The following is a 15,313-nucleotide window of genomic DNA, read 5'->3' on the forward strand; positions in this document are numbered from 1 at the left end:
CTGTCTAGGACTATTGTGATCTCACAATCATCTCAAGACTTACTAACAAGCTTTCAGACTGAAGGCCATGTAAAATATTTTTTAGATATTTGAAATGCAGACCTTATCTTAAGAATTACGCATACCTCTTTCAATTTTGCTTTATGAGAAGCTGAACCACAGACACTATTCCAGAACTTTTTATGCTTCCAGTTTGATAGTTTGAAACAGTTATAGTGATGTAACTGGATCAGGAGATAATAACAATGATGACACTAGTTCTTAAAGTGCAGAGAGTAACACTGACAACAAGGTTTTCATGTTACCATTTATCTAATTCTCTGATACCTTGGAAAAGGTGATTGCCCTTAACATAGCCATAAGTATATATTCACATCACTTTACCAGTGTATGCACCATTCTTATACTGGCTGGCTCAACCATATTCTCTGAAGTTTGTGAACTGCTAACACTATCATCAAATATAAGAGAGAGAAACATAATCACATACTTGAAAAGGAGGCATATACAATGTGTATCAGAAAGTTTAAAAAATAGGGACTAATACCTACAGCTTGCCACTTCTGTACTTATTATTAAGTTTTCTCCCTTACAACAGGGACATAGCTGCAGCAGTGCAGAAATTCAGGAAATAGAATTTAGATACATGGAATCACATTATTGTCCTCCTCACTTTACATGCCTTCCTGTTTACAGCATCAGTACAGTTACTACAACTTTCAACACTGTTCTAAAGTTCAGCGATGTAAATATACTTTTCTAAAGATGAATGAGTTTTAAATAGCAACAGATAAACCACTGTGAAGGAAGTACTGTAACAAGGTAATGTCAATAAATAAGCTGCTACTAGGGCCGAAAATAAAAGTATTGTGGCTTATTGACAAATTTCCTCCATTTCTTTACCAATATCATATGTCAGAGCATTATCCAATTCATTTTCTTCCTCAGGAAGCACGAGTAACAATTCAATAATTAGTGGTGGGTATAAAATCCTGACCAATGTTGAGTGGTGGGACCAGAAATGATTCCCTCCTGGAATCAACATAATGATAACTACAGTAAAAACTTTGTTAAAGCCCAGGGGAGATTTCTTGATTCCTTGCGCAAGTGTTGCAACATGGTACACTGGTCTGGATATATAACCAAGTCGGCATAAGAGGCTCCCTAACTGTTTCAATGGGCTGGGCATGGCCACGGCTGCTTCGTGCACCTACTTGAACCAATTGTGTACCACAATTTTGTAAATGTCTCCAAGGCAAAGCCTCAGTGTTGTCATATCTTCTTCAAAGACTACTTTTTTTGTCTGCAGGCCTTTTAACTTCACAGTTAATGGTAACAGCACTACTGGCTGTCAGGGGTCTTCTTACACTGATACAACAATAGATATAGGCCCCATATCACATAATTATACATGTAAATTTTTAATCTTGCAAGTAGGAATGAAATTCACAAACATCTTTACCGAAACTGCAATCAAACACCTCCCTCTGACAACTTGCTCTTAAAACTGAAATCTGGGGACCCAACTGATGTGGCACAAAGAAAATAACCAAGTGTATTATTTCTTATTTATCTTTCAGTCCCAGTTGCACTTTTTTTACAGTTACTATAATGTTTTAGTGAATGTGAATCTGCTACGCTATTGACATTCGTCCCCCTCACCCCCTCTGCCTTAATTTCTCCCACCCATCCACCAGTTACCCATTTAAAATATGACCACAGTTGCATACTAAGGTATTCCAATGTGTAGCTGTGATACAGACATGATAGGTAAATTTAACAATTATGTATAACACTTTTATACTTTTGGTAAAAATTTTGACTAGGAGTGAAAAAAAAATGAAGGTATGAAAGAAATTTTAATACTGATACAGCTGCTGAATTCTCTGGCGATGAATATGTCGGCTGCAGAAGTTAAAAACCAAGCTTTCACTATGACTTTCACTAGTGTACAATGTCAGTTTGATATACACACTACTATATAAACAATTACTAATGTCATCAAAGCTGCTGGCATGCTGTATGATTGTTCATTCTGCAAAGATTAAAAATTAGTTTGGCTACATTACAGCAAGGACACAATTCAGATTCCTGAAGTATTCATATTTTTCTTTATTTATTTTCCCCTCCTTTCTTTCTTCATTCACGTAGGGAACATGTTCTCCGACTTCAGGAAACTGTGTGTACAGGTTGTGGAAGAAATACAATTTCACCCACACTCATAATTTATCTTCTAAAAATTGCAGAATAGCTTTGTGGTTACAACAAACTATCCCACAGTTACGCCAATAATATTTTGTAGCTCAGCTTAACAAAATTAGCATTTTCAGTTAACCATTGATCCATAGTCCATCAACAGTTTGGATGCTTTTTAAATAAGCAGCTGCCTTATACATATTGGATTTATTGTTTTGTTACACAATGTATTTTGTCAGTTATCATAAGCAGGTTTCCAACAATTAATGGAAGTGATTAAACAATGAAGAGGACAGAACAAGGTAAAACAAGTATAGGTAAATAAGAACAGTAAATTTCAATTGTAAAATATTGCTCTTTGTTGAACATCCACACCAAGCTGAGAATCGCTGACATCACAACTGAGGGAATATATAACCATGCAAGAAGACCTCATTCAATAGGTCTGTGATTATTTACCTAGTGGCCTTCAGACTACTTCAGGTAAATGAAAAATTACAAGTTACAAAATGGTTCATATCCTAAATGAAACATCAAATCCCTCATTTTGGATGACTAAGCCATTTTACAACTCTCATACGCCGTATGCATTGTGAAATTCAAAGCAATCACTGAACTAATGTATGTTTTACATAATGTCTTTGACAACATTTACAATGGAATAATCATACAAAAATTATAAAGATGGGTGAGCATCAGGGGAGGATTGCATTTGACTGGGACATTACCTGTCCAACTGCCTGTATGGCATGGATGACAGGACAGTGACTGTAGACACTGAAAGATCTGCCCTTAGAATGGAAGTGTAGATTACCTAATGGTATCTTTTAAAGGAGTGACTGACCTTTAATTACAGATATGCAAGAGAATGTTCATGTCCAATAAACCAATATGAGTTGATATAATTCTGTAGCCTTTTGCTGAAAATCAATATTTTCTGATGACCTGAGTTTTTTTTAATAGTTCAACACCAATCTCAAGAGTTCATACAACTCTGCAGACAATGAACTGTTTTCAACTTGACAAGGGACTAGAGGGGATAAAGAGAAATATTCAATACTAGTTGTCAGCTCTGACCAGTGACATAGCAAACCTGTGACAAATGTCAAAGAACATGGTGACTAATGTCGTAACATTGGTGATTTTTCCAAATAGTTACAGATATGCCTGCCCCCACAACTAGGTTTTTTTGTTTTCACATGCATTATGCTCAGCAGCTACCAACAAAATTGTGAAAATACACACCAATGGCAAAGTCACATCAGCTGTTACTATCATCTCTCTAATAAAAGCCAATGACTAGCATCAAATATTCCTTTTGACATGATAGAGCTGTCAAAATGTGGCTTCATTCAATCTGTTTCAAGAAGGGAGGGGGGCACAGCATACAGTGACAAATGCCTACGTACATCAACAGTTTTAATGTTTAAATGCCTGTAAACTCTTTGTCCACAGGTACCAATGCTATAAAGATTTGTTTGTTGCATTCTAGCTGCAATTCCTTAAAAAGAACGCTGAATCTGCATTCCACTGCAATTAGACAGTTAATTAAGAAATAGAAGATTAGAGTTTAACATCCCACCAATAGTGGTGTCATCCAAGACAGAGCACAAGCTCAGATTGCAAAAGGATGGGGGTAATCAGCCACGCCCTTTTCAAAGCAACCATTTTGGCATCTGCCTGGAGCAATTTATGAAAATCACAGATAACCTGAATCTGGATGACTGGACAGGGATTTGAATTCCCATCCTCCTGAATGCAAGTCCAGTGTGCTAACTACAGCACCATCTCACTCTGTAGTCAAGGATAAAGTTTAGCTTGTTACCCAAGTTATCTCCTGAGAGGTTGTCATCGTGCTAATGTGGTTTTGAGTTTAGATAGTTGATATGGTAACGTGGGTTGTTGAAATGTTTTCAGTGAGTTATTACAGTGTTTTTTCCTTTTTTTTTTTAGGTCTGATTGGTTTGATGATTTTTGTGCAGAATGAAATCTAATTTTTTATTCTTTTTTGTTAGGTACGGACAAGACAGAGAAGTTTATGAGTGTATTGTTGAACTCAGAGATGGGTGACGATATGATGTCTGACATACATTTTCTGCAGATGTCCAGTCCTATTGCTGAGTATGTTAGGTGTCACCTTTGTGGCAACACCATGAGGTTGAGAGATCCAGCAGCCTGGAACAGGGATATAAACATGTGGCATCGTCGGCATGCACGTGTGCGTGTGGTGGACTACCTAGGTGGTATTGCTGGAGGCTTTTTTTGCTAAGTAATTTTTGTTTTGGTTTTATTCTATAGTAATTGTGATGCTTTGTCTGTTATATATTGATCGTAGGTCAGTTGCGTTTTAATTGATGTAGCGAATATGGAGTATTTGGGTTTTTGAATTGTTGGGGTTTTGGTTCCACTTTTCGGAGTTGTAGGCAATAGTTTTTTCATATTGATAGCTGCGGTCGAGTTATATAGGTTAAAGGAAATGTGGTTGAGCTCAAGGGAAATGTTGAATTCTTGTGATTTAATTGGTGTAGTGGAACATTGTAATTTAAATTTTTTTAATGTTATTTGTTTTGCGATGATGCAGAGATTTTTCTTGTTGTATATTTAGCTTGTCCTCGGCCTAAACCCCCAATTTTCCGTGGATGTCCTGTTACTTTCATTTTATTTTTGCAGCGAGACGTTATTGTGTCATTTTCATTTTTGTCCACATTTGTTGCCGTGTGTATGTAGTTGCGTCATTGTCATTTTGTATACACTGGAAGTAACCGTTTCCACCATATTGATGACGACATGGGGCAAAGCATATGGGTGGAATCTGACACTTCTGTAATGCAAACAAGTCCATTATTTATACATTAAAATAAAAATATTTATGGATATAGAAAGTTTATGATGCAAAAACCAGAACAGGGGGAAAAGCAACATGTGATTTTAAAATGTTTACTATGCCATGTTTGTTTCCACAATAGTTGTGCTAACATATCTGAAAGTGCTATGTATGATGGTACACTGATAATATGTAAATGGTAGTTGCACTTTTTCCTTTTTAGATGTGGATTTCACATCCGAGATATTTCTACCCATGACTACTATTGGTGTGCAGAATGATCAGGGACAACATCATATTTTCATTTCAAAAGAAAACAGGAAAATGACTTCCTTTAATGAAGGGGGGGAGGGGTGGGCCACACAGCTTTCTTACATTGTCTCTGGCTGGAGACACTGCTTTTTGACACATACTAATATGATAAAACAGATCTCTGAAGGCTAAAGCAGTAATCACCTGTGATATTCAAGTAAAGGTAGCTCATTGAAGACCTCATTGACAGCTAAGTAAAGCCGTGTTTTAGAGGACTACGACAAATGAGGTCATGAATGTCTGAGGTTGCCTCACTTCCTAGTGTATTTCCCATTCTTTTTTCTCATAATCATATGGTACTCTCCCCATGGTTTGTAACTCCATAACGACTACATGACAGTCACTGATCTACATTGGTTCACTACTGATATGTATCAATAGTCCATCCAAAACTGCATGTTCACTCCATAAACATATTTCTGTGTACATTGCTTGTGTGTGGTTGGATTCAATTTCGCAAGATTTTGTGGTAGATTAATATTCAAATAAATTAAAAAAATCAGTTATGTAAGTACCAACCATGTAACCATGTTTTCACGAAGCAAATTTCTCTTATTTGTGAATCTGCTGGCACATTCCACACCAAGGCTAGTTGTCGCAGTCTTTATCACAACACAGGGAAAGAAAGCTGAATGAAATTGAGAACTCGTTATCATATTAATAATACAACTGCAGTTTGACTGTCACTATAATGGTTGAAAGTTGAATAGTGTGTCTCCTAAATACCAAAATATCCTACTGACACAATGCTAACCTCCAAACCATTTACAAGAAATTCAGACAAAAGGTTGTCAGGAGCTGGAAAGGGGGTGCTCTTGCATGATTTCAACAATTCAGAGATACACTCAGTAAAATGTGGTACTTCATTATAGCTCTTGACAATAATTCAAGTAGAGATTGAGTTCATACAGTTAACAGGTAGGCAGCACGACAGCTACAGGTTATGAATTGGCTAAGTTTCTACTATGCCAGTAGTGACAGAACCCTTAGGGCAAATACAGAAGACAACAGCACAATATGTAGCCAGGATCGTATGTATAACATAGCATAATCAAATGGTGAGAGAAAGGAACAATACATATTGAAGTTTCACAAAGAGCAGAGTGGCACATTACTCAAATATCAAACAAATAATGTTACCTCCACATTGTTATAGTCTTGATCAATGAAGCACAGAACAGTACAAAATGTTTTCTTAGCAGAAAGTAGGAGTAGATGAATACCATGATTTAAACTGTAAGAATACAAAGAACAGTAGGTAACCTTCTGACACTGTAAAGAAGCAGTAAGAAAATCATTCTTATCTCAAAAAAACAAGGAAAAGTCCAGTAATGTGTTCCTAGAAAGAACCGATACCTTCCCCTCAGAATCAAGTAGCAGAACAATCTATGTATGCATACTTAAAAAGTAAGTAGAAATGAAATTCTTCAGAACCCCTACAAGAATTTGCAAATTTGCAATCTTGTCCACAGTGAACATCACAACTGTATAAGCCTGGAACAGGATTGTCAGTTCCATGTTCAATAATCAGTTTCTTCAGGAAAATGATCAACCCTTCTGAGGGCATTATGAAGTGTAAATTACAGGCTTCTCCACTGATGGTACACAGAATGGCTTGCACTGGGGTTGGAAGTTGGAAAGACAGGTACTTCTCAGCAGCAGGCATTATGCTGATTAAGAATGGCAAGGTCTAGCCTTTGCACTTGATCATGTCCTAAACGCTGAAACAAACCTAACTGAATAAAACAAATTACTGAAAATTTAAGCTGAATGAGCAACTAGATTATGTAAAGAATACAATGACTTGTTGAAATGACATAAAAGGGTAGGACTACATGTAAAGTGCACAACAAACGATACTATACCAGTTAAAAGATGAGAACTGATGTGAAATTATTTGAAACCAATATGTTATGGCAACAGATATGGCACTACTATGCACATATTACCAGAACAGGAAAAACTTTACAGAAAATGACACAGGACTCAGACATTTTGTATGTCTGTCCAGTGAACAGACAAGTGATGCACATGCATTCTTCGTGGATCAATATAGTCCAGAGTTTTCATTTCATCCACTGAATAGTAAACATAGACTCATCTGAGCTCATTTACAGAAACTGGCATAGATATTAGCTTATGTTATACATGCTTTTTTTATTTCTACATTTATTCAATTAGCATTACACCGGCCGGTGTGGCCGAGCGATTCTTGGCGCTTCAGTCTGAAACCGCGCAACCGCCACGGTGGCACGTTCGAATCCTGCCTCGGGGCATGGATGTGTGTGATGTCCTTAGGTTAGCTATGTTTAAGTAATTCGAAGTTCTAGGGGACTGATGACCTCAGATGTTGAGTCCCATAGTCCTCAGAGCCAATTAGCATTGCATAAAAACAAACAAACAAAAACACACACACACACACACACACACACACACACACACACACACACACACACACACACACACAATACAGATTAAATTATAGATAATTCCACTACAACTAGATGAGAAATAAAAGATCACAGCAAATTTCTTAACTCTTTTACTACCTTTGTACATTTTCCTAGTAGTTCTGAGACTTCTCAGTACACACTCAAAACAAACTGGGACCAAAATAGATTATTAACCAGTTTTTATCCTTTCTGGGTTGAGTTTCTGTTCATATACAATTGCTGGTTCATTAGCCAAAGCCTTGCCTGCTAAAAGCTGTTTTTAACACACAATATGAGTGATATTTCTCCACATTATCTACAACATATTCTACCAGGTGGCTTTGTAAGAATCATACACGATTCAAAATTTGCTTTTGTGTAGCATGTCCAGATGTGAATAATAGTGTGCTTTTTGAGGCCACTTCCTCAGCTTTTTCATGCAAGAAACCTAATTTTTTTTACAAAAGAAATTCATTATAGGCATTTCAAATGTCTGATGCTACTAGAAGATTACAGAGTTACAAAATTCTTGGTGTGCTATGGTGCCCAAAATCATTAAATCCATAACACAAATGCAAACAAAAGGTGAAGTGGTGCAGATAGGAACATTACATTCATTAGGATGAGATTTCAAATCCCCCAGTCATTCAATTCACATTTTCAACTGCTTCTCTGAATAACTTGGCACAAAAGTCACTTCAGCAAAACTGTTACTCTGCTACCCAGCTCAATGAAATTTGTACGTTAATCAGCAAATTGTTTTTCCAGTACATAAGATGATAGAGCCCCATTCAAAATCTTTGATGTGATGACAGACTGATCTGTAGCATTGCCCGAGATTAACTCAATATATAATGCACTTTTGTTACACACAACTATAATTTCAGGGTATATCCAGCAAAATTATGCCAGTTCACATACCAGTTATTGACAAATCCCCAATGCGTATTTTGATGCATTACATATGTAAAATATGAACAATGTAAAGAATGAGGATGAGGAGGGGGGGGGGGGGGGGTTGGCATGTGTAACTGAAATACTCTTGCTTAATATAGTTAGTTATTATTTCTGACTTATTCAGCAACAATTCTTACCTACTATATGCTGACAGCAGATAACACTAAAAATTTTAATATAATTAACCGTGTTTATGTATTTGAACTTGCTTTTGTAGTCAAGATTACAGAAAAGTGTACTACCACCGCCACCACTATATGCTGGTGGTGGAGCTATACTTTTCCAGTACAATTTGCCTGCTCTTCCCTTGACATTCCTAGCAAGAGTGGAAGCAGCCTACTGTACATGCAAAACAGCCAGAGTGGCTTGAACGTAAAGCGTGCAGTATTCATAATTGGATTATGTAGAGAATATCAAGGATTTTATTCTTTGTGTTGTAGTGGACATGGCCAATTTCAAATTCACAGGTTCTCACAATTTATATCACAATATAGCCCGTTGACAAACATCGCCAATTTTATTTTATGCCTTGCCTCGCGAACCGAAAAGTACGCTTTCTACTCTCTCGATTCAGGTATAAACAACTGTCAATACACGGCCTGAACTCCACAAAAATTACTTTATAACAATATTGCGATACAGACTATAAAAAAATAAAAACACCACATAACTTGTCAGCTAAAACGCTACATTACAACATGCTCACAATTTTACAGTCAAAGAGTAATAACAAATAATAATGAGCCATCAATCCACTAACGAGTACGTGCATTAATATCACCGATCATACTACATCGGTTAATGGAAGAGGTTTTAATCTTCAAATAATTTCACTCTACACACGGACCATACTCACATTTTTTCTATGCATTACACTACAAAAATTTAAATCTGTGTTTAAATACCGCAGAGAATTATTATTTATTTCTTCGGACACTAGATAATACCTCCAACCCGAGAACGGCGGCGAACTGATGATTTTATGCGTCAAGATCCGGAAATATATCTTTCTATTGCACAACGCCTGTGCACCCTCTGTCGGACACAAATTTACTTAATTTCGCTACACTAAACTTCAAACAATTCCCTCGTCTTCGACACGGGCGTAAGCAGCAGTTCCTTTCTCCTAGGCTCACGCCCCTGCGCCTGCGCTCTGTCGAAGGGAATATGGTATGTACCACGTTATCGACTATCTAATTGTCCAGATACCACGCCTATCAAATACCATTTCCAGAAAGCTCTAAAACATCGTGCGTAGTTCAAAAAGGAGAGACTCTGTTTGAGAAGCTAATAATGTATTTTTCATCGATCTGAGATTTTCTGAAATTCGGATTTACTTATTAAATTAGTAATAACTTAAAATAATTAATTATAAAGGAAAGGCGGGATTGAATTTCAAGAGGAAAGATAGTGATAATTATACCTATGATTGCAAAAAGTAATACAAAGCCTGGTGGAAAATGGGTGAGAAACGAGAATTACTGGCGAACAAATACCCATTCATATGCTGTAATTTGAGCTCGTTGTCAGTTTCATACAAACAATTACAGTAATGTAATTGATCCAAATGGCTCTGGGCACTATGGGACTTAACATCTGAGGTCATAACTCCCCTAGAACTTAGAACTACTTAAACCTAACTAACCTAAGGACATCACACACATCCATGCCCGAGGCAGGATTCGAACCTGCGACCGTAGCGGTCGTGCGGTTCCAGACTGAAACGCCTAGAACCGCGCGGCCACAAGGGCCGGCAGGAACATAATTAGTAAAGTTAACATTGCAGCTCAATTGACGGCATGGCGGACTGAATCTCTGCTTACAACGCCTAGAACCGCTCTACCACAAGGGCCGGCAGGAACATAATTGGTAAAGTTAACATTGCAGCTCAATTGACGGCATGGCGGACTGAATCTCTGCTTACAACGTCAGTGCCTTTTTAACTGAGGATACCAGTCACCTGACAGATGGAATAGTTATAGTGATCAAATGATCGTATTTATTTGTGTCTGCCGGCCGGGGTGGCCGAGCGGTTCTAGGCGCTACAGTCTGGAACCGCGCGACCGCTACGGTCGCAGGTTCGAATCCTGCCTCGGGCATGGATGTGTGTGATGTCCTTAGGTTAGTTAGGTTTAAGTAGTTCTAAGTTCTAGGCGACTGATGACCTCAGAAGTTAAGTCCCATAGTGCTCAGAGTCATTTTATAATGATAAAAAAAAATGAGAGCGACAGTCACCCTGCAATTGGAAACCTATAGTAGTGGCACAACCTGCTTCGCAAGTTATTGAAACTATGAACGTAAACCTAAGAAATACGTTTTTATATAACAGCCTCTTAAACTGCTCTGAAGGGCGGTATTCAAATGGACCTTTTACTGTTATGCATTTCTACATACCATACTCCGTGTATTACATTGTCTTAAAAATAGTCACTACAGTCATGTACATCAGTAAATCTTTCCATTTATCCATGTTTAGACTATAATGTACGGATGTCTTAAGAGTGCCAAAACAAATTTAAGGCCAATTCAGACTGGTCTCATGGCATCGTTGCATCATCACCGTCACATCAGGGTCTGTACATCACGAGTGACTAAAAATCTGGAATACGTCTGGCATTCGGCCGAAATCGGAAAGATGTCACATATCATCTTTCGCTTCTGGCGTCGTTTTATTTAGCGGCAATACTGTCAGGTTCTTGCCTAACCACACAACCGGCAATCGCGACATATCCGAAAATAAACAGCCAAATATTTGTGACAGGCAAGAATAAGTTGGTTGGTTGTTTTTGGGAAGGAGACCAGACAACGAGGTCATCGTTCTCATCGGATTGGGGAAGGACGGGGAAGGAAGTCGGCCGTGCCCTTTGAAAGGAACCATCCCGGCATTTGCCTGGAGCGATTTAGGGAAATCACGGAAAACTTAAATCAGGATGACCGGACGCGGGATTGAACCGTCGTCCTCCCGAGTCCAGTGTCTAACCACTGCGCCACCTCGCTCGGTAGGCAAGAATACATAAATATCATTGCTGCTCGTTTTACTTGCAATAATTTAAGCTGTACTCTTATGCCTAATTTAAACGACGACATTGGGTTGCGCCACTCGTTGCGCGGAATGAGTGAACGCAAATGATTTCATATTTGACTGTAGACACGGCGAAACCAGTATACTCTTCAGTTCCGTCGTTTTGTGGGTTCCTGAGCTGTGTCTGAAATGAAAGTTTTGGCAGCTGCACGTTGCACGAGTAGTGATGGAGTTAAAGCATGTTGCGTGGAATCGCTGTATAAGAAAAAAATAAGAAACGTGTTTCGATTCGTGACTGGATGAAGAAAAGACGTCAACTTGGTTGCTCAGCATCCTTACTGAAATAATTTGTAATGGAAGACCCAAGAAATTCTTTTAATTATCTTAGAATGCCACCAGAAATGTTCACGTTTCTTCTAAATAGAGTTCATTATGCGATAAGGGATAAAGATATTGTAATGCATGAAGCACTGTCGCCAGAACTGAAATTATATATCACATTGCGATCATTTCAATCGAGAACACTCGACATGCTATATGATGCGGTTTTAGTTGGTGATGACGCTTTTTCATTAACACCAATAATTACTGACATTAACAGTAATAATTTTGGACATTAACAGCAGTAATTATTCGAAGCAGGCCGCATTAAGAAGAGAATGGTTTGCAAACTACTCTCTTGAAGATAGCTCTGTACAGTGGCAATATTTCAAAATTCAAACATATGTGAATGGGGAGCAATGCTGCGTCGTTTTAAATGGGTGAACAATGTATAAAGTATGAAGCTTCTTGATTCGTGTAGCCTTCCCTCCTGGCAACAAAATTCCTTAAAAAATGTCGGCCAATTCGAACTATAGGACTTTAGTCTTGTAGACGAGAGCATTTTCACAACTAGAATTACATTTGCTTGTATTTTTCTTAATTCAGTTGTATATGTGCTCCTAATTCAATAAATTCTGTCATGCAGCTCAGATATTGACAAACTATCTCTGTTCTGATCACACGTGAAGGTCTCAGAAGCAGCAATATATTGCTTATTTTTTTAATCAGCAGCACTGAAATTCCACAAACACCTATGGAAGGCATAGATAACCAAAAAGCGAGCATTATTCTCCATTCCTCATTGCATATTTCAGTTTGTCTACACTCTGCAAACGCACATAACATCAAAACTCATGCAACTATTGCCGCCAAAGTTGGGACACGGCCAAAAGTGTATACTCTACTGGCCATTAAAATTGCTACACCACGAAGATGACGTGCTACAGACGCGAAATTTAACCGACAGGAAGAAGATGCTGTGATATGCAAATGATTAGCTTTTCAGAGCATTCACACACGGTTGGCGCCAGTGGCGACACCTACAACGTGCTGACATGAGGAAAGTTTCCAACCGAATATTACGGTATACTGATAATTTTTACTTATTGACCGTCTGACAGAAACTGAATAAAACACAATTTTAGTGCCATACGCGTTTCGCCTTTATTTTCTGCAAGGCATCATCAGTGGCAGGTTGCGTGAACAATTTCTTACATATTATGCTCCTGTTGCATTTTTGGTGTTGTTCTTCTTTTTATGAACGCCAATTTGCGGTTTTTTCCACATTCCACAGCACTATGGACTGAACGCTTGTTTTAATGCAATGTTTAGGTTTCAGACGGTCCATAAGTAAAAATTATCAATATACCGTAATATAAAGTTCCGCCTTTATTTTCTGCAAGGCATCATCAGTGGCCTGGAATATGTACATATGTTAGCTATTTTATTTACATTTTTGTCATTGTGCCTAATTCAAACCTGAACAGAAACCAAAACATTGCATTAAAACAAGCGTTCAGTGCATAGTGCTGTGGAATGTGGAAAAACCGCAAATTGGCGTTCATAAGAAGAAGAACAACACCAAAAATGTAACAGGAGCGTAATATGTAAGAAATTGTCCACGCAACCTGCCACTGATGATGCCTTGCAGAAAATAAAGGCGAAAAGCGTATGGCACTAAAACTGTTTTATTCAGTTGCTGTCAGACGGTCCATAAGTAAAAATTATCAATATACCGTAATATTACACGCAACTGAGGAAGACAGGACTATAAAAGTTTCCAACCGAATTCTCATACACAAACAGCAGTTGACCAGCGTTGCGTGGTGAAACGTTGTTGTGATGCCTCATGTAAGCAGGAGAAATACGTACCATCACGTTTCCGACATTGATAAAAGTCGGATTGTAGCGTTTCACGATTGCAGTTTATTGTATCTACATCTGCATCCTTACTCCGCAAGCTACCTGACGGTGTGTGACGGAGGATACTTTGAGTACCTCTATCGGTTCTCCCTTCTATTCCAGTCTCGTATTGTTTGTGGAAAGAAAGATTGTCGGTATGCCTCTGTGTGGGCTCTAATCTCTCTGACTTTATCCTCATGGTTTCTTCGTGAGATATACGTAGGAGGGAGCAATATACTGGTCTCCTCGGTGAAGGTATGTTCTCAAAACTTCAACAAAAGCCCGTACTGAGCTACTGAGCATCTCTCCTGCAGAGTCTTCCACTGGAGTTTATCTATCATCTCCATAACGCTTTCGCGATTACTAAACGATCCTGTAACGAAGTGCACTGCTCTCCATTGGATCTTCTCTATCTCCTCTATTAACCCCACCTGGTATGAATCCCAGCAGTGGGCGAACAAGTGTACTGTAACCTACTTCCTTTCTTTTCGGATTGCATTTCCTTAGGATTCTTCCAAAGAATCTCAGTGTGGCATCTGCTTTACCGACGATCAACTTTATATGATCATTCCATTTTAAATCACTCCTTATGCCTACTCCCAGATAATATATGGAATTAATTGTTTCCAGTTGCTGACCTGCTATATTGTAGCTAAATGATAAAGGATCTTTCTTTCTATGTATTAGCAGCACATTACACTTGTCTACATGGAGATTCAGTTACCATTCCCTGCACCATGCGTCAATTCGTTCGTATCGCGACATTGCTGCTCGCGTTGGTCGAGATCCAATGACTGTTGGCAGAATATGGATTCGGTGGGTTCAGGAGGGTAATACGGAACGCCGTGCTGGATCCCAACGGCCTCGTATCACTAGCAGTCAAGATGACAGGCATCTTATCCGAATGGCTGTAACGGATCGTGCAGCCATGTCTCGATCCCTGAGTCAACAGATGGGGACGTTTGCGAGACAACAACCATCTGCACCAACAGTTCGACGACGTTTGCAGCAGCATAGACTATGAGCTCGGAGACCATGGCTGCGGTTACCCTTGACGCTGCATCACAGACAGGAGCGCCTGCGATAGTGTACTCAACGACGAACCTGGGTACACGAATGGCAAAACGTCATTTTTTAGGATGAATCCAGGTTCTGTTTACAGCATCATGATGGATGCATCCGTGTTTGGCGACATCGCGGTGAACGCAAATTGGAAGCGTGTATTCGTCATCGCTATACTGGTGTATCACGCAGCATGATGGTATGGGGTGCCATTGGTTACGCGTCTCTGTTTCCTCTTGTTCACATTGACGGCACTTTGAACAGTGGACATTACATTTCAAATGT

The 15,313-nt window shown here is 38.7% G+C and overlaps 1 protein-coding gene across 2 annotated transcripts in view; it reads right to left on the reverse strand.

The window, feature by feature from the left end:
• Positions 1-9,864, reverse strand: part of LOC126470100 (transmembrane protein 43 homolog) — a 228,421-nt gene extending 218,557 nt beyond the window's left edge. The window contains exon 1 of one of the 2 annotated variants that reach the window (XM_050097669.1): positions 9,669-9,864. The gene's annotated coding sequence lies outside the window, so the exon portion shown is untranslated. Of the gene's footprint in view, positions 1-9,626 lie in introns of both variants that reach the window. The other variant, XM_050097671.1, reaches the window with a different exon arrangement.
• Between the last annotated feature and the right edge of the window lie 5,449 nt (positions 9,865-15,313).

This window comes from Schistocerca serialis, chromosome 3 (assembly GCF_023864345.2).
Source record: "Schistocerca serialis cubense isolate TAMUIC-IGC-003099 chromosome 3, iqSchSeri2.2, whole genome shotgun sequence".
NCBI classification, from domain to species: domain Eukaryota; kingdom Metazoa; phylum Arthropoda; class Insecta; order Orthoptera; family Acrididae; genus Schistocerca; species Schistocerca serialis.